Genomic DNA, 26,068 nt, shown 5'->3' with positions numbered 1-26,068 from the left:
AGCTGCAGTTTATTTCTGTACATATGATACACGCTGTTCTACAAGTTACACATGTAGAAGTCTCTGTACAAATCAACACATTAAAGTTGGAAATCTTTGGAAACTGGGAAAGGTTTTTCATGCTGTTTTCTGTGTGGTGGAGTGATACAGGCGCAGATGCACACAGTATGAGTGTAATGTCTTGTGATAGTTACCCTCCACCACAGTGTGTTCATGGACTGTGGGTTTGAAATGCACATATGCTGTGTGTATATATATTTATATATGTATGTAAATTAAAACACAGGATTAACACAGAAAAGTTGGTATATTTTAACAAAGTAGGTAAAACAAAAGTATATTAAGAAAAAATGAACTTACCTGTGACTTTTTTGTGGAGAGTCTTCCATGTTGTCTTTGAAGGGGAGCTTTATGGGGAATTGTCCTGCTTAAAGACAGGAAGTGACATCACCCAATTTCCTGTTTTTCCTTGTATTAGTTTCCAAAGGAAATTTCAAGAGTGGAGTTTTGATGTTGACTTATTTTGGAGAATTTATGATTGCTGATTTTCTTTTATTGAACTTGTAACTTGTAAATGCTAAATTCTATTTTTTAAAACATTTTTGTTTGTTTTTGTAGTGATTGCCAGATGAATCCTTGAAGCTTTCCATCCAATTGGTTCAAAAAAAGGTTCATATCTGGAGGCTTCATGTGCACACAAACCCCCCTGCTGGCTAAACCTTTATTGTCATTTCAACTATTTGTGATGGATCTCTTGGCTGTTTTGCACCAGTGACAGCATGGGAATAGTCACTGCCAACAATAGAAATAAAAACACCTTAATATGATTTTGTGTGGTTCATTCATTCATCTAATCTGTTTTTGATGTGTAGGTAATGGTTTTGGAGGTCTACTAGTGTCAAAAAACAGGTTGATTTCAGTCAATGTTTAAATAAACCAAATAGGACATGAGATGTTTATGTTGAGATGTTTTTAAGACTGTTGCAGTGTTTTTCAAAGATGGGAAAATGGTTATGCTTATGAATACTGTGGTGACTTTATTCACTTTTATTAAGAAATAATATTTTTTCCACTGTGCTTTTCCACAGGATACAAGATTTCATTACATTGCGATTAGCAAACTAACATTTTCAAAAGAAACATAAAATAAAAAATAATATCTCTGTACCTGTGATGATATATAAACATGTAAAAAATCAATTGCTTGTTAATGTGTGTGTGTGTGTGTGTGTGTGTGTGTGTATGTATGAGTGAGAGACAGACTTGGCTCCCCTGGTAGAAGGAACAGAATGAATATAGTTAGCAAACGAAAGAAAGGCTGCAGTAACTAAAATTAGTCTATCCCTTCCCAAAACAACACCCATTAAAATGTACATAGCACATATAATGTCGAAAGGGATTCAAGAGTAAAACCATGTTCTAATCCCAAAATGATTGGACGGAGTTGAACTCGACGCAACCAACCTCCAGTTCCGTTAATAAAAGCTTTGAGTGGCGTGCGGTCCAACGCACCTAGATAATTGCTCCGAAAGTGTTCGCACACACAAACGGCATAATACATGAAGGTAAGAGAAAGATGTAAAAGTAAAGAAACATGGAGTTGTTTTGGTGAAATTGATAAGACAAACATACATACGTTTATGAGAACCCGGTGCACTTACTAAGCTCCAAAATGCTACAGTTCTAAACCTAAAAGCAAGAAAGAAAGCATAAAATAAAACCCTAAAGAAATGAAGCCACGTTGTACGTGAAAAGAGGCAAAAATGAAAAGAAACATAGCTAAGAAGAAAAGCTTACAGCACCTGGTATTCCCAGGCGGTCTCCCATCCAAGTACTAACCAGGCCCGACCCTGCTTAGCTTCCGAGATCGGACGAGATCGGGCGTGTTCAGAGTGGTATGGCCGTAAGCGATGAAAGCGGCGAAAAATGCGCCTTTATGCAATACATCGACAGCGTGGCTACAGACACAATCACCCGATTAAGCTCTTGTCGAAGCGATAAAACAATGCCTTACACAATGCCTTCATGTTTTTGCTTTCTTTTTTTCATTGCTTTAACATGCTCTTCCTCTCTGCAATATGCTGGATGATCCGTTGCTTAAAATGATATGAAGTTTACTTTATGGGATCATTATACAGCGTATCGCTGTATTGGACACTTCTAGCTAGAGCAAGCTAAGCTGTGCTTAGTTCCTACAACTAACGTGAGCTAGCTACCTGTCCATCCATACGTTCAGTGAACAAATACGCGACAACTCAAGAGATCCAGCTGTGCACAACCGCACTGTTTCACAATACCAAGCCAGCTTGTGTACCCCGACAATTCTGTCTACTCGCTGTGATGCTGCGTTTTGTTCTGGCACTGTTAACATCACGAGGCAAGCGGCAGTACTGGGTCTGTGAACCTTTACTGTAAAAACATGGAAAAATGAAATTGCGTGCGTGTGTGTGCATGTGAGAGAGAGAGACTGGCAGACTCTCCTCCCCTCAAGGTCCGTTAGTAAAAAAAAAATTTCATCTGGAAATCTAAGTTGCTATATTGTGCTGTGTAATGTTAAGCGCAGCACAACAATGTCCTGTAGGTCACATAAATAACGTAAGTAGCCTAATGTCATAATAACAAATATGAACAGGAATGATCAACCACTACAAACAGCATGTTAAAATACTAAAAATAACGAGTTGATTACAAATCGAGTAAACATTTAGAAAGTGAAACTTAACCAGAAAACCCATATTCTATCATTTAACCAATGAAAGATAGAAAATCACAACAACAAAAAACAACATAATAACATGTCGAAAAGATCTGCGCTAACATTAACAAGCATCGCTGTCACCATAGCAACCACAGCAGCTGGGGTTTTTACACAGGATACAAGATTTCATGACATTGCGATTAGCAAACTAACATTTTCAAAAGAAACATTAAATAAACAATAATATCTCTGTACCTTTGATGACATATAAACATGTAAAAATTGCTTGTTAGTATGTGTGTGCGCGTGTGTGTGTGTGTGTGTGTACTACCCATGTAATAATAAATTGTGAGCACCAGTGAGAAGTCCCCAAAAAAAACACATGCACAATAAATGATGCTAAAGGACTCTTCAGCTGCAGTTTATTTCTGTACATATGATACACGCTGTTCTACAAGTTACACATGTAGAAGTCTCTGTACAAATCAACACATTAAAGTTGGAAATCTTTGGAAACTGGGAAAGGTTTTTCATGCTGTTTTCTGTGTGGTGGAGTGATACAGGCGCAGATGCACACAGTATGAGTGTAATGTCTTGTGATAGTTACCCTCCACCACAGTGTGTTCATGGACTGTGGGTTTGAAATGCACATATGCTGTGTGTATATATATTTATATATGTATGTAAATTAAAACACAGGATTAACACAGAAAAGTTGGTATATTTTAACAAAGTAGGTAAAACAAAAGTATATTAAGAAAAAATGAACTTACCTGTGACTTTTTTGTGGAGAGTCTTCCATGTTGTCTTTGAAGGGGAGCTTTATGGGGAATTGTCCTGCTTAAAGACAGGAAGTGACATCACCCAATTTCCTGTTTTTCCTTGTATTAGTTTCCAAAGGAAATTTCAAGAGTGGAGTTTTGATGTTGACTTATTTTGGAGAATTTATGATTGCTGATTTTCTTTTATTGAACTTGTAACTTGTAAATGCTAAATTCTATTTTTTAAAACATTTTTGTTTGTTTTTGTAGTGATTGCCAGATGAATCCTTGAAGCTTTCCATCCAATTGGTTCAAAAAAAGGTTCATATCTGGAGGCTTCATGTGCACACAAACCCCCCTGCTGGCTAAACCTTTATTGTCATTTCAACTATTTGTGATGGATCTCTTGGCTGTTTTGCACCAGTGACAGCATGGGAATAGTCACTGCCAACAATAGAAATAAAAACACCTTAATATGATTTTGTGTGGTTCATTCATTCATCTAATCTGTTTTTGATGTGTAGGTAATGGTTTTGGAGGTCTACTAGTGTCAAAAAACAGGTTGATTTCAGTCAATGTTTAAATAAACCAAATAGGACATGAGATGTTTATGTTGAGATGTTTTTAAGACTGTTGCAGTGTTTTTCAAAGATGGGAAAATGGTTATGCTTATGAATACTGTGGTGACTTTATTCACTTTTATTAAGAAATAATATTTTTTCCACTGTGCTTTTCCACAGGATACAAGATTTCATTACATTGCGATTAGCAAACTAACATTTTCAAAAGAAACATAAAATAAAAAATAATATCTCTGTACCTGTGATGATATATAAACATGTAAAAAATCAACTGCTTGTTAATGTGTGTGTGTGTGTGTGTGTGTGTGTGTGTGTGTGTGTGTGTGTGTGTATGTATGTATGAGTGAGAGACAGACTTGGCTCCCCTGGTAGAAGGAACAGAATGAATATAGTTAGCAAACGAAAGAAAGGCTGCAGTAACTAAAATTAGTCTATCCCTTCCCAAAACAACACCCATTAAAATGTACATAGCACATATAATGTCGAAAGGGATTCAAGAGTAAAACCATGTTCTAATCCCAAAATGATTGGACGGAGTTGAACTCGACGCAACCAACCTCCAGTTCCGTTAATAAAAGCTTTGAGTGGCGTGCGGTCCAACGCACCTAGATAATTGCTCCGAAAGTGTTCGCACACACAAACGGCATAATACATGAAGGTAAGAGAAAGATGTAAAAGTAAAGAAACATGGAGTTGTTTTGGTGAAATTGATAAGACAAACATACATACGTTTATGAGAACCCGGTGCACTTACTAAGCTCCAAAATGCTACAGTTCTAAACCTAAAAGCAAGAAAGAAAGCATAAAATAAAACCCTAAAGAAATGAAGCCACGTTGTACGTGAAAAGAGGCAAAAATGAAAAGAAACATAGCTAAGAAGAAAAGCTTACAGCACCTGGTATTCCCAGGCGGTCTCCCATCCAAGTACTAACCAGGCCCGACCCTGCTTAGCTTCCGAGATCGGACGAGATCGGGCGTGTTCAGAGTGGTATGGCCGTAAGCGATGAAAGCGGCGAAAAATGCGCCTTTATGCAATACATCGACAGCGTGGCTACAGACACAATCACCCGATTAAGCTCTTGTCGAAGCGATAAAACAATGCCTTACACAATGCCTTCATGTTTTTGCTTTCTTTTTTTCATTGCTTTAACATGCTCTTCCTCTCTGCAATATGCTGGATGATCCGTTGCTTAAAATGATATGAAGTTTAGTTTATGGGATCATTATACAGCGTATCGCTGTATTGGACACTTCTAGCTAGAGCAAGCTAAGCTGTGCTTAGTTCCTACAACTAACGTGAGCTAGCTACCTGTCCATCCATACGTTCAGTGAACAAATACGCGACAACTCAAGAGATCCAGCTGTGCACAACCGCACTGTTTCACAATACCAAGCCAGCTTGTGTACCCCGACAATTCTGTCTACTCGCTGTGATGCTGCGTTTTGTTCTGGCACTGTTAACATCACGAGGCAAGCGGCAGTACTGGGTCTGTGAACCTTTACTGTAAAAACATGGAAAAATGAAATTGCGTGCGTGTGTGTGCATGTGAGAGAGAGAGACTGGCAGACTCTCCTCCCCTCAAGGTCCGTTAGTAAAAAAAAAATTTCATCTGGAAATCTAAGTTGCTATATTGTGCTGTGTAATGTTAAGCGCAGCACAACAATGTCCTGTAGGTCACATAAATAACGTAAGTAGCCTAATGTCATAATAACAAATATGAACAGGAATGATCAACCACTACAAACAGCATGTTAAAATACTAAAAATAACGAGTTGATTACAAATCGAGTAAACATTTAGAAAGTGAAACTTAACCAGAAAACCCATATTCTATCATTTAACCAATGAAAGATAGAAAATCACAACAACAAAAAACAACATAATAACATGTCGAAAAGATCTGCGCTAACATTAACAAGCATCGCTGTCACCATAGCAACCACAGCAGCTGGGGTTTTTACACAGGATACAAGATTTCATGACATTGCGATTAGCAAACTAACATTTTCAAAAGAAACATTAAATAAACAATAATATCTCTGTACCTTTGATGACATATAAACATGTAAAAATTGCTTGTTAGTATGTGTGTGCGCGTGTGTGTGTGTGTGTGTGTACTACCCATGTAATAATAAATTGTGAGCACCAGTGAGAAGTCCCCAAAAAAAACACATGCACAATAAATGATGCTAAAGGACTCTTCAGCTGCAGTTTATTTCTGTACATATGATACACGCTGTTCTACAAGTTACACATGTAGAAGTCTCTGTACAAATCAACACATTAAAGTTGGAAATCTTTGGAAACTGGGAAAGGTTTTTCATGCTGTTTTCTGTGTGGTGGAGTGATACAGGCGCAGATGCACACAGTATGAGTGTAATGTCTTGTGATAGTTACCCTCCACCACAGTGTGTTCATGGACTGTGGGTTTGAAATGCACATATGCTGTGTGTATATATATTTATATATGTATGTAAATTAAAACACAGGATTAACACAGAAAAGTTGGTATATTTTAACAAAGTAGGTAAAACAAAAGTATATTAAGAAAAAATGAACTTACCTGTGACTTTTTTGTGGAGAGTCTTCCATGTTGTCTTTGAAGGGGAGCTTTATGGGGAATTGTCCTGCTTAAAGACAGGAAGTGACATCACCCAATTTCCTGTTTTTCCTTGTATTAGTTTCCAAAGGAAATTTCAAGAGTGGAGTTTTGATGTTGACTTATTTTGGAGAATTTATGATTGCTGATTTTCTTTTATTGAACTTGTAACTTGTAAATGCTAAATTCTATTTTTTAAAACATTTTTGTTTGTTTTTGTAGTGATTGCCAGATGAATCCTTGAAGCTTTCCATCCAATTGGTTCAAAAAAAGGTTCATATCTGGAGGCTTCATGTGCACACAAACCCCCCTGCTGGCTAAACCTTTATTGTCATTTCAACTATTTGTGATGGATCTCTTGGCTGTTTTGCACCAGTGACAGCATGGGAATAGTCACTGCCAACAATAGAAATAAAAACACCTTAATATGATTTTGTGTGGTTCATTCATTCATCTAATCTGTTTTTGATGTGTAGGTAATGGTTTTGGAGGTCTACTAGTGTCAAAAAACAGGTTGATTTCAGTCAATGTTTAAATAAACCAAATAGGACATGAGATGTTTATGTTGAGATGTTTTTAAGACTGTTGCAGTGTTTTTCAAAGATGGGAAAATGGTTATGCTTATGAATACTGTGGTGACTTTATTCACTTTTATTAAGAAATAATATTTTTTCCACTGTGCTTTTCCACAGGATACAAGATTTCATTACATTGCGATTAGCAAACTAACATTTTCAAAAGAAACATAAAATAAAAAATAATATCTCTGTACCTGTGATGATATATAAACATGTAAAAAATCAACTGCTTGTTAATGTGTGTGTGTGTGTGTGTGTGTGTGTGTGTGTGTGTGTGTGTGTATGTATGTATGAGTGAGAGACAGACTTGGCTCCCCTGGTAGAAGGAACAGAATGAATATAGTTAGCAAACGAAAGAAAGGCTGCAGTAACTAAAATTAGTCTATCCCTTCCCAAAACAACACCCATTAAAATGTACATAGCACATATAATGTCGAAAGGGATTCAAGAGTAAAACCATGTTCTAATCCCAAAATGATTGGACGGAGTTGAACTCGACGCAACCAACCTCCAGTTCCGTTAATAAAAGCTTTGAGTGGCGTGCGGTCCAACGCACCTAGATAATTGCTCCGAAAGTGTTCGCACACACAAACGGCATAATACATGAAGGTAAGAGAAAGATGTAAAAGTAAAGAAACATGGAGTTGTTTTGGTGAAATTGATAAGACAAACATACATACGTTTATGAGAACCCGGTGCACTTACTAAGCTCCAAAATGCTACAGTTCTAAACCTAAAAGCAAGAAAGAAAGCATAAAATAAAACCCTAAAGAAATGAAGCCACGTTGTACGTGAAAAGAGGCAAAAATGAAAAGAAACATAGCTAAGAAGAAAAGCTTACAGCACCTGGTATTCCCAGGCGGTCTCCCATCCAAGTACTAACCAGGCCCGACCCTGCTTAGCTTCCGAGATCGGACGAGATCGGGCGTGTTCAGAGTGGTATGGCCGTAAGCGATGAAAGCGGCGAAAAATGCGCCTTTATGCAATACATCGACAGCGTGGCTACAGACACAATCACCCGATTAAGCTCTTGTCGAAGCGATAAAACAATGCCTTACACAATGCCTTCATGTTTTTGCTTTCTTTTTTTCATTGCTTTAACATGCTCTTCCTCTCTGCAATATGCTGGATGATCCGTTGCTTAAAATGATATGAAGTTTACTTTATGGGATCATTATACAGCGTATCGCTGTATTGGACACTTCTAGCTAGAGCAAGCTAAGCTGTGCTTAGTTCCTACAACTAACGTGAGCTAGCTACCTGTCCATCCATACGTTCAGTGAACAAATACGCGACAACTCAAGAGATCCAGCTGTGCACAACCGCACTGTTTCACAATACCAAGCCAGCTTGTGTACCCCGACAATTCTGTCTACTCGCTGTGATGCTGCGTTTTGTTCTGGCACTGTTAACATCACGAGGCAAGCGGCAGTACTGGGTCTGTGAACCTTTACTGTAAAAACATGGAAAAATGAAATTGCGTGCGTGTGTGTGCATGTGAGAGAGAGAGAGACTGGCAGACTCTCCTCCCCTCAAGGTCCGTTAGTAAAAAAAAAATTTCATCTGGAAATCTAAGTTGCTATATTGTGCTGTGTAATGTTAAGCGCAGCACAACAATGTCCTGTAGGTCACATAAATAACGTAAGTAGCCTAATGTCATAATAACAAATATGAACAGGAATGATCAACCACTACAAACAGCATGTTAAAATACTAAAAATAACGAGTTGATTACAAATCGAGTAAACATTTAGAAAGTGAAACTTAACCAGAAAACCCATATTCTATCATTTAACCAATGAAAGATAGAAAATCACAACAACAAAAAACAACATAATAACATGTCGAAAAGATCTGCGCTAACATTAACAAGCATCGCTGTCACCATAGCAACCACAGCAGCTGGGGTTTTTACACAGGATACAAGATTTCATGACATTGCGATTAGCAAACTAACATTTTCAAAAGAAACATTAAATAAACAATAATATCTCTGTACCTTTGATGACATATAAACATGTAAAAATTGCTTGTTAGTATGTGTGTGCGTGTGTGTGTGTGTGTGTGTGTGTACTACCCATGTAATAATAAATTGTGAGCACCAGTGAGAAGTCCCCAAAAAAAACACATGCACAATAAATGATGCTAAAGGACTCTTCAGCTGCAGTTTATTTCTGTACATATGATACACGCTGTTCTACAAGTTACACATGTAGAAGTCTCTGTACAAATCAACACATTAACGTTGGAAATCTTTGGAAACTGGGAAAGGTTTTTCATGCTGTTTTCTGTGTGGTGGAGTGATACAGGCGCAGATGCACACAGTATGAGTGTAATGTCTTGTGATAGTTACCCTCCACCACAGTGTGTTCATGGACTGTGGGTTTGAAATGCACATATGCTGTGTGTATATATATTTATATATGTATGTAAATTAAAACACAGGATTAACACAGAAAAGTTGGTATATTTTAACAAAGTAGGTAAAACAAAAGTATATTAAGAAAAAATGAACTTACCTGTGACTTTTTTGTGGAGAGTCTTCCATGTTGTCTTTGAAGGGGAGCTTTATGGGGAATTGTCCTGCTTAAAGACAGGAAGTGACATCACCCAATTTCCTGTTTTTCCTTGTATTAGTTTCCAAAGGAAATTTCAAGAGTGGAGTTTTGATGTTGACTTATTTTGGAGAATTTATGATTGCTGATTTTCTTTTATTGAACTTGTAACTTGTAAATGCTAAATTCTATTTTTTAAAACATTTTTGTTTGTTTTTGTAGTGATTGCCAGATGAATCCTTGAAGCTTTCCATCCAATTGGTTCAAAAAAAGGTTCATATCTGGAGGCTTCATGTGCACACAAACCCCCCTGCTGGCTAAACCTTTATTGTCATTTCAACTATTTGTGATGGATCTCTTGGCTGTTTTGCACCAGTGACAGCATGGGAATAGTCACTGCCAACAATAGAAATAAAAACACCTTAATATGATTTTGTGTGGTTCATTCATTCATCTAATCTGTTTTTGATGTGTAGGTAATGGTTTTGGAGGTCTACTAGTGTCAAAAAACAGGTTGATTTCAGTCAATGTTTAAATAAACCAAATAGGACATGAGATGTTTATGTTGAGATGTTTTTAAGACTGTTGCAGTGTTTTTCAAAGATGGGAAAATGGTTATGCTTATGAATACTGTGGTGACTTTATTCACTTTTATTAAGAAATAATATTTTTTCCACTGTGCTTTTCCACAGGATACAAGATTTCATTACATTGCGATTAGCAAACTAACATTTTCAAAAGAAACATAAAATAAAAAATAATATCTCTGTACCTGTGATGATATATAAACATGTAAAAAATCAACTGCTTGTTAATGTGTGTGTGTGTGTGTGTGTGTGTGTGTGTGTGTGTGTGTGTGTGTATGTATGTATGAGTGAGAGACAGACTTGGCTCCCCTGGTAGAAGGAACAGAATGAATATAGTTAGCAAACGAAAGAAAGGCTGCAGTAACTAAAATTAGTCTATCCCTTCCCAAAACAACACCCATTAAAATGTACATAGCACATATAATGTCGAAAGGGATTCAAGAGTAAAACCATGTTCTAATCCCAAAATGATTGGACGGAGTTGAACTCGACGCAACCAACCTCCAGTTCCGTTAATAAAAGCTTTGAGTGGCGTGCGGTCCAACGCACCTAGATAATTGCTCCGAAAGTGTTCGCACACACAAACGGCATAATACATGAAGGTAAGAGAAAGATGTAAAAGTAAAGAAACATGGAGTTGTTTTGGTGAAATTGATAAGACAAACATACATACGTTTATGAGAACCCGGTGCACTTACTAAGCTCCAAAATGCTACAGTTCTAAACCTAAAAGCAAGAAAGAAAGCATAAAATAAAACCCTAAAGAAATGAAGCCACGTTGTACGTGAAAAGAGGCAAAAATGAAAAGAAACATAGCTAAGAAGAAAAGCTTACAGCACCTGGTATTCCCAGGCGGTCTCCCATCCAAGTACTAACCAGGCCCGACCCTGCTTAGCTTCCGAGATCGGACGAGATCGGGCGTGTTCAGAGTGGTATGGCCGTAAGCGATGAAAGCGGCGAAAAATGCGCCTTTATGCAATACATCGACAGCGTGGCTACAGACACAATCACCCGATTAAGCTCTTGTCGAAGCGATAAAACAATGCCTTACACAATGCCTTCATGTTTTTGCTTTCTTTTTTTCATTGCTTTAACATGCTCTTCCTCTCTGCAATATGCTGGATGATCCGTTGCTTAAAATGATATGAAGTTTACTTTATGGGATCATTATACAGCGTATCGCTGTATTGGACACTTCTAGCTAGAGCAAGCTAAGCTGTGCTTAGTTCCTACAACTAACGTGAGCTAGCTACCTGTCCATCCATACGTTCAGTGAACAAATACGCGACAACTCAAGAGATCCAGCTGTGCACAACCGCACTGTTTCACAATACCAAGCCAGCTTGTGTACCCCGACAATTCTGTCTACTCGCTGTGATGCTGCGTTTTGTTCTGGCACTGTTAACATCACGAGGCAAGCGGCAGTACTGGGTCTGTGAACCTTTACTGTAAAAACATGGAAAAACGAAATTGCGTGCGTGTGTGTGCATGTGAGAGAGAGAGACTGGCAGACTCTCCTCCCCTCAAGGTCCGTTAGTAAAAAAAAAATTTCATCTGGAAATCTAAGTTGCTATATTGTGCTGTGTAATGTTAAGCGCAGCACAACAATGTCCTGTAGGTCACATAAATAACGTAAGTAGCCTAATGTCATAATAACAAATATGAACAGGAATGATCAACCACTACAAACAGCATGTTAAAATACTAAAAATAACGAGTTGATTACAAATCGAGTAAACATTTAGAAAGTGAAACTTAACCAGAAAACCCATATTCTATCATTTAACCAATGAAAGATAGAAAATCACAACAACAAAAAACAACATAATAACATGTCGAAAAGATCTGCGCTAACATTAACAAGCATCGCTGTCACCATAGCAACCACAGCAGCTGGGGTTTTTACACAGGATACAAGATTTCATGACATTGCGATTAGCAAACTAACATTTTCAAAAGAAACATTAAATAAACAATAATATCTCTGTACCTTTGATGACATATAAACATGTAAAAATTGCTTGTTAGTATGTGTGTGCGTGTGTGTGTGTGTGTGTGTGTGTACTACCCATGTAATAATAAATTGTGAGCACCAGTGAGAAGTCCCCAAAAAAAACACATGCACAATAAATGATGCTAAAGGACTCTTCAGCTGCAGTTTATTTCTGTACATATGATACACGCTGTTCTACAAGTTACACATGTAGAAGTCTCTGTACAAATCAACACATTAACGTTGGAAATCTTTGGAAACTGGGAAAGGTTTTTCATGCTGTTTTCTGTGTGGTGGAGTGATACAGGCGCAGATGCACACAGTATGAGTGTAATGTCTTGTGATAGTTACCCTCCACCACAGTGTGTTCATGGACTGTGGGTTTGAAATGCACATATGCTGTGTGTATATATATTTATATATGTATGTAAATTAAAACACAGGATTAACACAGAAAAGTTGGTATATTTTAACAAAGTAGGTAAAACAAAAGTATATTAAGAAAAAATGAACTTACCTGTGACTTTTTTGTGGAGAGTCTTCCATGTTGTCTTTGAAGGGGAGCTTTATGGGGAATTGTCCTGCTTAAAGACAGGAAGTGACATCACCCAATTTCCTGTTTTTCCTTGTATTAGTTTCCAAAGGAAATTTCAAGAGTGGAGTTTTGATGTTGACTTATTTTGGAGAATTTATGATTGCTGATTTTCTTTTATTGAACTTGTAACTTGTAAATGCTAAATTCTATTTTTTAAAACATTTTTGTTTGTTTTTGTAGTGATTGCCAGATGAATCCTTGAAGCTTTCCATCCAATTGGTTCAAAAAAAGGTTCATATCTGGAGGCTTCATGTGCACACAAACCCCCCTGCTGGCTAAACCTTTATTGTCATTTCAACTATTTGTGATGGATCTCTTGGCTGTTTTGCACCAGTGACAGCATGGGAATAGTCACTGCCAACAATAGAAATAAAAACACCTTAATATGATTTTGTGTGGTTCATTCATTCATCTAATCTGTTTTTGATGTGTAGGTAATGGTTTTGGAGGTCTACTAGTGTCAAAAAACAGGTTGATTTCAGTCAATGTTTAAATAAACCAAATAGGACATGAGATGTTTATGTTGAGATGTTTTTAAGACTGTTGCAGTGTTTTTCAAAGATGGGAAAATGGTTATGCTTATGAATACTGTGGTGACTTTATTCACTTTTATTAAGAAATAATATTTTTTCCACTGTGCTTTTCCACAGGATACAAGATTTCATTACATTGCGATTAGCAAACTAACATTTTCAAAAGAAACATAAAATAAAAAATAATATCTCTGTACCTGTGATGATATATAAACATGTAAAAAATCAACTGCTTGTTAATGTGTGTGTGTGTGTGTGTGTGTGTGTGTGTGTGTGTGTGTGTGTGTATGTATGTATGTATGAGTGAGAGACAGACTTGGCTCCCCTGGTAGAAGGAACAGAATGAATATAGTTAGCAAACGAAAGAAAGGCTGCAGTAACTAAAATTAGTCTATCCCTTCCCAAAACAACACCCATTAAAATGTACATAGCACATATAATGTCGAAAGGGATTCAAGAGTAAAACCATGTTCTAATCCCAAAATGATTGGACGGAGTTGAACTCGACGCAACCAACCTCCAGTTCCGTTAATAAAAGCTTTGAGTGGCGTGCGGTCCAACGCACCTAGATAATTGCTCCGAAAGTGTTCGCACACACAAACGGCATAATACATGAAGGTAAGAGAAAGATGTAAAAGTAAAGAAACATGGAGTTGTTTTGGTGAAATTGATAAGACAAACATACATACGTTTATGAGAACCCGGTGCACTTACTAAGCTCCAAAATGCTACAGTTCTAAACCTAAAAGCAAGAAAGAAAGCATAAAATAAAACCCTAAAGAAATGAAGCCACGTTGTACGTGAAAAGAGGCAAAAATGAAAAGAAACATAGCTAAGAAGAAAAGCTTACAGCACCTGGTATTCCCAGGCGGTCTCCCATCCAAGTACTAACCAGGCCCGACCCTGCTTAGCTTCCGAGATCGGACGAGATCGGGCGTGTTCAGAGTGGTATGGCCGTAAGCGATGAAAGCGGCGAAAAATGCGCCTTTATGCAATACATCGACAGCGTGGCTACAGACACAATCACCCGATTAAGCTCTTGTCGAAGCGATAAAACAATGCCTTACACAATGCCTTCATGTTTTTGCTTTCTTTTTTTCATTGCTTTAACATGCTCTTCCTCTCTGCAATATGCTGGATGATCCGTTGCTTAAAATGATATGAAGTTTACTTTATGGGATCATTATACAGCGTATCGCTGTATTGGACACTTCTAGCTAGAGCAAGCTAAGCTGTGCTTAGTTCCTACAACTAACGTGAGCTAGCTACCTGTCCATCCATACGTTCAGTGAACAAATACGCGACAACTCAAGAGATCCAGCTGTGCACAACCGCACTGTTTCACAATACCAAGCCAGCTTGTGTACCCCGACAATTCTGTCTACTCGCTGTGATGCTGCGTTTTGTTCTGGCACTGTTAACATCACGAGGCAAGCGGCAGTACTGGGTCTGTGAACCTTTACTGTAAAAACATGGAAAAATGAAATTGCGTGCGTGTGTGTGCATGTGAGAGAGAGAGAGACTGGCAGACTCTCCTCCCCTCAAGGTCCGTTAGTAAAAAAAAAATTTCATCTGGAAATCTAAGTTGCTATATTGTGCTGTGTAATGTTAAGCGCAGCACAACAATGTCCTGTAGGTCACATAAATAACGTAAGTAGCCTAATGTCATAATAACAAATATGAACAGGAATGATCAACCACTACAAACAGCATGTTAAAATACTAAAAATAACGAGTTGATTACAAATCGAGTAAACATTTAGAAAGTGAAACTTAACCAGAAAACCCATATTCTATCATTTAACCAATGAAAGATAGAAAATCACAACAACAAAAAACAACATAATAACATGTCGAAAAGATCTGCGCTAACATTAACAAGCATCGCTGTCACCATAGCAACCACAGCAGCTGGGGTTTTTACACAGGATACAAGATTTCATGACATTGCGATTAGCAAACTAACATTTTCAAAAGAAACATTAAATAAACAATAATATCTCTGTACCTTTGATGACATATAAACATGTAAAAATTGCTTGTTAGTATGTGTGTGCGCGTGTGTGTGTGTGTGTGTGTGTGTGTGTGTACTACCCATGTAATAATAAATTGTGAGCACCAGTGAGAAGTCCCCAAAAAAAACACATGCACAATAAATGATGCTAAAGGACTCTTCAGCTGCAGTTTATTTCTGTACATATGATACACGCTGTTCTACAAGTTACACATGTAGAAGTCTCTGTACAAATCAACACATTAACGTTGGAAATCTTTGGAAACTGGGAAAGGTTTTTCATGCTGTTTTCTGTGTGGTGGAGTGATACAGGCGCAGATGCACACAGTATGAGTGTAATGTCTTGTGATAGTTACCCTCCACCACAGTGTGTTCATGGACTGTGGGTTTGAAATGCACATATGCTGTGTGTATATATATTTATATATGTATGTAAATTAAAACACAGGATTAACACAGAAAAGTTGGTATATTTTAACAAAGTAGGTAAAACAAAAGTATATTAAGAAAAAATGAACTTACCTGTGACTTTTTTGTGGAGAGTCTTCCATGTTGTCTTTGAAGGGGAGCTTTATGGGGAATTGTCCTGCTTAAAGACAGGAAGTGACATCACCCAATTTCCTGTTTTTCCTTGTATTAGTTTCCAAAGGAAATTTCAAGAGTGGAGTTTTGATGTTGACTTATTTTGGAGAATTTATGATTGCTGATTTTCTTTTATTGAACTTGTAACTTGTAAATGCTAAATTCTATTTTTTAAAACATTTTTGTTTGTTTTTGTAGTGATTGCCAGATGAATCCTTGAAGCTTTCCATCCAATTGGTTCAAAAAAAGGTTCATATCTGGAGGCTTCATGTGCACACAAACCCCCCTGCTGGCTAAACCTTTATTGTCATTTCAACTATTTGTGATGGATCTCTTGGCTGTTTTGCACCAGTGACAGCATGGGAATAGTCACTGCCAACAATAGAAATAAAAACACCTTAATATGATTTTGTGTGGTTCATTCATTCATCTAATCTGTTTTTGATGTGTAGGTAATGGTTTTGGAGGTCTACTAGTGTCAAAAAACAGGTTGATTTCAGTCAATGTTTAAATAAACCAAATAGGACATGAGATGTTTATGTTGAGATGTTTTTAAGACTGTTGCAGTGTTTTTCAAAGATGGGAAAATGGTTATGCTTATGAATACTGTGGTGACTTTATTCACTTTTATTAAGAAATAATATTTTTTCCACTGTGCTTTTCCACAGGATACAAGATTTCATTACATTGCGATTAGCAAACTAACATTTTCAAAAGAAACATAAAATAAAAAATAATATCTCTGTACCTGTGATGATATATAAACATGTAAAAAATCAACTGCTTGTTAATGTGTGTGTGTGTGTGTGTGTGTGTGTGTGTGTGTGTGTGTGTGTGTGTGTGTGTGTGTGTGTATGTATGTATGAGTGAGAGACAGACTTGGCTCCCCTGGTAGAAGGAACAGAATGAATATAGTTAGCAAACGAAAGAAAGGCTGCAGTAACTAAAATTAGTCTATCCCTTCCCAAAACAACACCCATTAAAATGTACATAGCACATATAATGTCGAAAGGGATTCAAGAGTAAAACCATGTTCTAATCCCAAAATGATTGGACGGAGTTGAACTCGACGCAACCAACCTCCAGTTCCGTTAATAAAAGCTTTGAGTGGCGTGCGGTCCAACGCACCTAGATAATTGCTCCGAAAGTGTTCGCACACACAAACGGCATAATACATGAAGGTAAGAGAAAGATGTAAAAGTAAAGAAACATGGAGTTGTTTTGGTGAAATTGATAAGACAAACATACATACGTTTATGAGAACCCGGTGCACTTACTAAGCTCCAAAATGCTACAGTTCTAAACCTAAAAGCAAGAAAGAAAGCATAAAATAAAACCCTAAAGAAATGAAGCCACGTTGTACGTGAAAAGAGGCAAAAATGAAAAGAAACATAGCTAAGAAGAAAAGCTTACAGCACCTGGTATTCCCAGGCGGTCTCCCATCCAAGTACTAACCAGGCCCGACCCTGCTTAGCTTCCGAGATCGGACGAGATCGGGCGTGTTCAGAGTGGTATGGCCGTAAGCGATGAAAGCGGCGAAAAATGCGCCTTTATGCAATACATCGACAGCGTGGCTACAGACACAATCACCCGATTAAGCTCTTGTCGAAGCGATAAAACAATGCCTTACACAATGCCTTCATGTTTTTGCTTTCTTTTTTTCATTGCTTTAACATGCTCTTCCTCTCTGCAATATGCTGGATGATCCGTTGCTTAAAATGATATGAAGTTTACTTTATGGGATCATTATACAGCGTATCGCTGTATTGGACACTTCTAGCTAGAGCAAGCTAAGCTGTGCTTAGTTCCTACAACTAACGTGAGCTAGCTACCTGTCCATCCATACGTTCAGTGAACAAATACGCGACAACTCAAGAGATCCAGCTGTGCACAACCGCACTGTTTCACAATACCAAGCCAGCTTGTGTACCCCGACAATTCTGTCTACTCGCTGTGATGCTGCGTTTTGTTCTGGCACTGTTAACATCACGAGGCAAGCGGCAGTACTGGGTCTGTGAACCTTTACTGTAAAAACATGGAAAAATGAAATTGCGTGCGTGTGTGTGCATGTGAGAGAGAGAGAGACTGGCAGACTCTCCTCCCCTCAAGGTCCGTTAGTAAAAAAAAAATTTCATCTGGAAATCTAAGTTGCTATATTGTGCTGTGTAATGTTAAGCGCAGCACAACAATGTCCTGTAGGTCACATAAATAACGTAAGTAGCCTAATGTCATAATAACAAATATGAACAGGAATGATCAACCACTACAAACAGCATGTTAAAATACTAAAAATAACGAGTTGATTACAAATCGAGTAAACATTTAGAAAGTGAAACTTAACCAGAAAACCCATATTCTATCATTTAACCAATGAAAGATAGAAAATCACAACAACAAAAAACAACATAACATGTCGAAAAGATCTGCGCTAACATTAACAAGCATCGCTGTCACCATAGCAACCACAGCAGCTGGGGTTTTTACACAGGATACAAGATTTCATGACATTGCGATTAGCAAACTAACATTTTCAAAAGAAACATTAAATAAACAATAATATCTCTGTACCTTTGATGACATATAAACATGTAAAAATTGCTTGTTAGTATGTGTGTGCGCGTGTGTGTGTGTGTGTACTACCCATGTAATAATAAATTGTGAGCACCAGTGAGAAGTCCCCAAAAAAAACACATGCACAATAAATGATGCTAAAGGACTCTTCAGCTGCAGTTTATTTCTGTACATATGATACACGCTGTTCTACAAGTTACACATGTAGAAGTCTCTGTACAAATCAACACATTAAAGTTGGAAATCTTTGGAAACTGGGAAAGGTTTTTCATGCTGTTTTCTGTGTGGTGGAGTGATACAGGCACAGATGCACACAGTATGAGTGTAATGTCTTGTGATAGTTACCCTCCACCACAGTGTGTTCATGGACTGTGGGTTTGAAATGCACATATGCTGTGTGTATATATATTTATATATGTATGTAAATTAAAACACAGGATTAACACAGAAAAGTTGGTATATTTTAACAAAGTAGGTAAAACAAAAGTATATTAAGAAAAAATGAACTTACCTGTGACTTTTTTGTGGAGAGTCTTCCATGTTGTCTTTGAAGGGGAGCTTTATGGGGAATTGTCCTGCTTAAAGACAGGAAGTGACATCACCCAATTTCCTGTTTTTCCTTGTATTAGTTTCCAAAGGAAATTTCAAGAGTGGAGTTTTGATGTTGACTTATTTTGGAGAATTTATGATTGCTGATTTTCTTTTATTGAACTTGTAACTTGTAAATGCTAAATTCTATTTTTTAAAACATTTTTGTTTGTTTTTGTAGTGATTGCCAGATGAATCCTTGAAGCTTTCCATCCAATTGGTTCAAAAAAAGGTTCATATCTGGAGGCTTCATGTGCACACAAACCCCCCTGCTGGCTAAACCTTTATTGTCATTTCAACTATTTGTGATGGATCTCTTGGCTGTTTTGCACCAGTGACAGCATGGGAATAGTCACTGCCAACAATAGAAATAAAAACACCTTAATATGATTTTGTGTGGTTCATTCATTCATCTAATCTGTTTTTGATGTGTAGGTAATGGTTTTGGAGGTCTACTAGTGTCAAAAAACAGGTTGATTTCAGTCAATGTTTAAATAAACCAAATAGGACATGAGATGTTTATGTTGAGATGTTTTTAAGACTGTTGCAGTGTTTTTCAAAGATGGGAAAAATGGTTATGCTTATGAATACTGTGGTGACTTTATTCACTTTTATTAAGAAATAATATTTTTTCCACTGTGCTTTTCCACAGGATACAAGATTTCATTACATTGCGATTAGCAAACTAACATTTTCAAAAGAAACATAAAATAAAAAATAATATCTCTGTACCTGTGATGATATATAAACATGTAAAAAATCAATTGCTTGTTAATGTGTGTGTGTGTGTGTGTGTGTGTGTGTGTGTGTATGTATGAGTGAGAGACAGACTTGGCTCCCCTGGTAGAAGGAACAGAATGAATATAGTTAGCAAACGAAAGAAAGGCTGCAGTAACTAAAATTAGTCTATCCCTTCCCAAAACAACACCCATTAAAATGTACATAGCACATATAATGTCGAAAGGGATTCAAGAGTAAAACCATGTTCTAATCCCAAAATGATTGGACGGAGTTGAACTCGACGCAACCAACCTCCAGTTCCGTTAATAAAAGCTTTGAGTGGCGTGCGGTCCAACGCACCTAGATAATTGCTCCGAAAGTGTTCGCACACACAAACGGCATAATACATGAAGGTAAGAGAAAGATGTAAAAGTAAAGAAACATGGAGTTGTTTTGGTGAAATTGATAAGACAAACATACATACGTTTATGAGAACCCGGTGCACTTACTAAGCTCCAAAATGCTACAGTTCTAAACCTAAAAGCAAGAAAGAAAGCATAAAATAAAACCCTAAAGAAATGAAGCCACGTTGTACGTGAAAAGAGGCAAAAATGAAAAGAAACATAGCTAAGAAGAAAAGCTTACAGCACCTGGTATTCCCAGGCGGTCTCCCATCCAAGTACTAACCAGGCCCGACCCTGCTTAGCTTCCGAGATCGGACGAGATCGGGCGTGTTCAGAGTGGTATGGCCGTAAGCGATGAAAGCGGCGAAAAATGCGCCTTTATGCAATACATCGACAGCGTGGCTACAGACACAATCACCCGATTAAGCTCTTGTCGAAGCGATAAAACAATGCCTTACACAATGCCTTCATGTTTTTGCTTTCTTTTTTTCATTGCTTTAACATGCTCTTCCTCTCTGCAATATGCTGGATGATCCGTTGCTTAAAATGATATGAAGTTTACTTTATGGGATCATTATACAGCGTATCGCTGTATTGGACACTTCTAGCTAGAGCAAGCTAAGCTGTGCTTAGTTCCTACAACTAACGTGAGCTAGCTACCTGTCCATCCATACGTTCAGTGAACAAATACGCGACAACTCAAGAGATCCAGCTGTGCACAACCGCACTGTTTCACAATACCAAGCCAGCTTGTGTACCCCGACAATTCTGTCTACTCGCTGTGATGCTGCGTTTTGTTCTGGCACTGTTAACATCACGAGGCAAGCGGCAGTACTGGGTCTGTGAACCTTTACTGTAAAAACATGGAAAAATGAAATTGCGTGCGTGTGTGTGCATGTGAGAGAGAGAGAGACTGGCAGACTCTCCTCCCCTCAAGGTCCGTTAGTAAAAAAAAAATTTCATCTGGAAATCTAAGTTGCTATATTGTGCTGTGTAATGTTAAGCGCAGCACAACAATGTCCTGTAGGTCACATAAATAACGTAAGTAGCCTAATGTCATAATAACAAATATGAACAGGAATGATCAACCACTACAAACAGCATGTTAAAATACTAAAAATAACGAGTTGATTACAAATCGAGTAAACATTTAGAAAGTGAAACTTAACCAGAAAACCCATATTCTATCATTTAACCAATGAAAGATAGAAAATCACAACAACAAAAAACAACATAATAACATGTCGAAAAGATCTGCGCTAACATTAACAAGCATCGCTGTCACCATAGCAACCACAGCAGCTGGGGTTTTTACACAGGATACAAGATTTCATGACATTGCGATTAGCAAACTAACATTTTCAAAAGAAACATTAAATAAACAATAATATCTCTGTACCTTTGATGACATATAAACATGTAAAAATTGCTTGTTAGTATGTGTGTGCGCGTGTGTGTGTGTGTGTGTGTGTGTGTGTGTGTACTACCCATGTAATAATAAATTGTGAGCACCAGTGAGAAGTCCCCAAAAAAAACACATGCACAATAAATGATGCTAAAGGACTCTTCAGCTGCAGTTTATTTCTGTACATATGATACACGCTGTTCTACAAGTTACACATGTAGAAGTCTCTGTACAAATCAACACATTAAAGTTGGAAATCTTTGGAAACTGGGAAAGGTTTTTCATGCTGTTTTCTGTGTGGTGGAGTGATACAGGCACAGATGCACACAGTATGAGTGTAATGTCTTGTGATAGTTACCCTCCACCACAGTGTGTTCATGGACTGTGGGTTTGAAATGCACATATGCTGTGTGTATATATATGTATGTAAATTAAAACACAGGATTAACACAGAAAAGTTGGTATATTTTAACAAAGTAGGTAAAACAAAAGTATATTAAGAAAAAATGAACTTACCTGTGACTTTTTTGTGGAGAGTCTTCCATGTTGTCTTTGAAGGGGAGCTTTATGGGGAATTGTCCTGCTTAAAGACAGGAAGTGACATCACCCAATTTCCTGTTTTTCCTTGTATTAGTTTCCAAAGGAAATTTCAAGAGTGGAGTTTTGATGTTGACTTATTTTGGAGAATTTATGATTGCTGATTTTCTTTTATTGAACTTGTAACTTGTAAATGCTAAATTCTATTTTTTAAAACATTTTTGTTTGTTTTTGTAGTGATTGCCAGATGAATCCTTGAAGCTTTCCATCCAATTGGTTCAAAAAAAGGTTCATATCTGGAGGCTTCATGTGCACACAAACCCCCCTGCTGGCTAAACCTTTATTGTCATTTCAACTATTTGTGATGGATCTCTTGGCTGTTTTGCACCAGTGACAGCATGGGAATAGTCACTGCCAACAATAGAAATAAAAACACCTTAATATGATTTTGTGTGGTTCATTCATTCATCTAATCTGTTTTTGATGTGTAGGTAATGGTTTTGGAGGTCTACTAGTGTCAAAAAACAGGTTGATTTCAGTCAATGTTTAAATAAACCAAATAGGACATGAGATGTTTATGTTGAGATGTTTTTAAGACTGTTGCAGTGTTTTTCAAAGATGGGAAAAATGGTTATGCTTATGAATACTGTGGTGACTTTATTCACTTTTATTAAGAAATAATATTTTTTCCACTGTGCTTTTCCACAGGATACAAGATTTCATTACATTGCGATTAGCAAACTAACATTTTCAAAAGAAACATAAAATAAAAAATAATATCTCTGTACCTGTGATGATATATAAACATGTAAAAAATCAACTGCTTGTTAATGTGTGTGTGTGTGTGTGTGTGTGTGTGTGTGTGTGTGTGTGTGTGTGTGTGTGTGTGTGTGTGTGTGTGTATGTATGAGTGAGAGACAGACTTGGCTCCCCTGGTAGAAGGAACAGAATGAATATAGTTAGCAAACGAAAGAAAGGCTGCAGTAACTAAAATTAGTCTATCCCTTCCCAAAACAACACCCATTAAAATGTACATAGCACATATAATGTCGAAAGGGATTCAAGAGTAAAACCATGTTCTAATCCCAAAATGATTGGACGGAGTTGAACTCGACGCAACCAACCTCCAGTTCCGTTAATAAAAGCTTTGAGTGGCGTGCGGTCCAACGCACCTAGATAATTGCTCCGAAAGTGTTCGCACACACAAACGGCATAATACATGAAGGTAAGAGAAAGATGTAAAAGTAAAGAAACATGGAGTTGTTTTGGTGAAATTGATAAGACAAACATACATACGTTTATGAGAACCCGGTGCACTTACTAAGCTCCAAAATGCTACAGTTCTAAACCTAAAAGCAAGAAAGAAAGCATAAAATAAAACCCTAAAGAAATGAAGCCACGTTGTACGTGAAAAGAGGCAAAAATGAAAAGAAACATAGCTAAGAAGAAAAGCTTACAGCACCTGGTATTCCCAGGCGGTCTCCCATCCAAGTACTAACCAGGCCCGACCCTGCTTAGCTTCCGAGATCGGACGAGATCGGGCGTGTTCAGAGTGGTATGGCCGTAAGCGATGAAAGCGGCGAAAAATGCGCCTTTATGCAATACATCGACAGCGTGGCTACAGACACAATCACCCGATTAAGCTCTTGTCGAAGCGATAAAACAATGCCTTACACAATGCCTTCATGTTTTTGCTTTCTTTTTTTCATTGCTTTAACATGCTCTTCCTCTCTGCAATATGCTGGATGATCCGTTGCTTAAAATGATATGAAGTTTACTTTATGGGATCATTATACAGCGTATCGCTGTATTGGACACTTCTAGCTAGAGCAAGCTAAGCTGTGCTTAGTTCCTACAACTAACGTGAGCTAGCTACCTGTCCATCCATACGTTCAGTGAACAAATACGCGACAACTCAAGAGATCCAGCTGTGCACAACCGCACTGTTTCACAATACCAAGCCAGCTTGTGTACCCCGACAATTCTGTCTACTCGCTGTGATGCTGCGTTTTGTTCTGGCACTGTTAACATCACGAGGCAAGCGGCAGTACTGGGTCTGTGAACCTTTACTGTAAAAACATGGAAAAATGAAATTGCGTGCGTGTGTGTGCATGTGAGAGAGAGAGAGACTGGCAGACTCTCCTCCCCTCAAGGTCCGTTAGTAAAAAAAAAATTTCATCTGGAAATCTAAGTTGCTATATTGTGCTGTGTAATGTTAAGCGCAGCACAACAATGTCCTGTAGGTCACATAAATAACGTAAGTAGCCTAATGTCATAATAACAAATATGAACAGGAATGATCAACCACTACAAACAGCATGTTAAAATACTAAAAATAACGAGTTGATTACAAATCGAGTAAACATTTAGAAAGTGAAACTTAACCAGAAAACCCATATTCTATCATTTAACCAATGAAAGATAGAAAATCACAACAACAAAAAACAACATAATAACATGTCGAAAAGATCTGCGCTAACATTAACAAGCATCGCTGTCACCATAGCAACCACAGCAGCTGGGGTTTTTACACAGGATACAAGATTTCATGACATTGCGATTAGCAAACTAACATTTTCAAAAGAAACATTAAATAAACAATAATATCTCTGTACCTTTGATGACATATAAACATGTAAAAATTGCTTGTTAGTATGTGTGTGCGCGTGTGTGTGTGTGTGTACTACCCATGTAATAATAAATTGTGAGCACCAGTGAGAAGTCCCCAAAAAAAACACATGCACAATAAATGATGCTAAAGGACTCTTCAGCTGCAGTTTATTTCTGTACATATGATACACGCTGTTCTACAAGTTACACATGTAGAAGTCTCTGTACAAATCAACACATTAAAGTTGGAAATCTTTGGAAACTGGGAAAGGTTTTTCATGCTGTTTTCTGTGTGGTGGAGTGATACAGGCACAGATGCACACAGTATGAGTGTAATGTCTTGTGATAGTTACCCTCCACCACAGTGTGTTCATGGACTGTGGGTTTGAAATGCACATATGCTGTGTGTATATATATTTATATATGTATGTAAATTAAAACACAGGATTAACACAGAAAAGTTGGTATATTTTAACAAAGTAGGTAAAACAAAAGTATATTAAGAAAAAATGAACTTACCTGTGACTTTTTTGTGGAGAGTCTTCCATGTTGTCTTTGAAGGGGAGCTTTATGGGGAATTGTCCTGCTTAAAGACAGGAAGTGACATCACCCAATTTCCTGTTTTTCCTTGTATTAGTTTCCAAAGGAAATTTCAAGAGTGGAGTTTTGATGTTGACTTATTTTGGAGAATTTATGATTGCTGATTTTCTTTTATTGAACTTGTAACTTGTAAATGCTAAATTCTATTTTTTAAAACATTTTTGTTTGTTTTTGTAGTGATTGCCAGATGAATCCTTGAAGCTTTCCATCCAATTGGTTCAAAAAAAGGTTCATATCTGGAGGCTTCATGTGCACACAAACCCCCCTGCTGGCTAAACCTTTATTGTCATTTCAACTATTTGTGATGGATCTCTTGGCTGTTTTGCACCAGTGACAGCATGGGAATAGTCACTGCCAACAATAGAAATAAAAACACCTTAATATGATTTTGTGTGGTTCATTCATTCATCTAATCTGTTTTTGATGTGTAGGTAATGGTTTTGGAGGTCTACTAGTGTCAAAAAACAGGTTGATTTCAGTCAATGTTTAAATAAACCAAATAGGACATGAGATGTTTATGTTGAGATGTTTTTAAGACTGTTGCAGTGTTTTTCAA

General features: G+C 37.4%; 8 non-coding genes across 8 annotated transcripts; all 8 read right to left on the bottom strand.

The window, feature by feature from the left end:
- Nucleotides 1–1,790: 1,790 nt before the first annotated feature.
- Nucleotides 1,791–1,909, bottom strand: LOC145659845 (5S ribosomal RNA). Its single transcript, XR_014125980.1, has one exon. It is a non-coding gene; the product is annotated as a 5S ribosomal RNA (ribosomal RNA).
- A 3,014-nt stretch (nucleotides 1,910–4,923) lies between these two features.
- On the bottom strand, nucleotides 4,924–5,042 carry LOC145659843 (5S ribosomal RNA). The gene has a single exon (XR_014125978.1). It is a non-coding gene; the product is annotated as a 5S ribosomal RNA (ribosomal RNA).
- A 3,010-nt stretch (nucleotides 5,043–8,052) lies between these two features.
- On the bottom strand, nucleotides 8,053–8,171 carry LOC145659841 (5S ribosomal RNA). The gene has a single exon (XR_014125977.1). It is a non-coding gene; the product is annotated as a 5S ribosomal RNA (ribosomal RNA).
- Nucleotides 8,172–11,187: 3,016 nt separating this feature from the next.
- On the bottom strand, nucleotides 11,188–11,306 carry LOC145659839 (5S ribosomal RNA). The gene has a single exon (XR_014125974.1). It is a non-coding gene; the product is annotated as a 5S ribosomal RNA (ribosomal RNA).
- A 3,018-nt stretch (nucleotides 11,307–14,324) lies between these two features.
- Nucleotides 14,325–14,443, bottom strand: LOC145659837 (5S ribosomal RNA). The gene has a single exon (XR_014125971.1). It is a non-coding gene; the product is annotated as a 5S ribosomal RNA (ribosomal RNA).
- A 3,040-nt stretch (nucleotides 14,444–17,483) lies between these two features.
- LOC145659832 (5S ribosomal RNA) lies at nucleotides 17,484–17,602 on the bottom strand. The gene has a single exon (XR_014125967.1). It is a non-coding gene; the product is annotated as a 5S ribosomal RNA (ribosomal RNA).
- A 2,992-nt stretch (nucleotides 17,603–20,594) lies between these two features.
- LOC145659830 (5S ribosomal RNA) lies at nucleotides 20,595–20,713 on the bottom strand. Its single transcript, XR_014125965.1, has one exon. It is a non-coding gene; the product is annotated as a 5S ribosomal RNA (ribosomal RNA).
- Nucleotides 20,714–23,752: 3,039 nt separating this feature from the next.
- Nucleotides 23,753–23,871, bottom strand: LOC145659827 (5S ribosomal RNA). Its single transcript, XR_014125963.1, has one exon. It is a non-coding gene; the product is annotated as a 5S ribosomal RNA (ribosomal RNA).
- Nucleotides 23,872–26,068: the final 2,197 nt, after the last annotated feature.

The sequence above is a fragment of the Electrophorus electricus genome, chromosome 1, assembly GCF_041902795.1.
Source record: "Electrophorus electricus isolate QZ-2024a chromosome 1, ASM4190279v1, whole genome shotgun sequence".
NCBI lineage: Eukaryota > Metazoa > Chordata > Actinopteri > Gymnotiformes > Gymnotidae > Electrophorus > Electrophorus electricus.
Note: the sequence above shows the minus strand (reverse complement) of the source record. Positions and strands in the feature narration are given on the sequence as shown.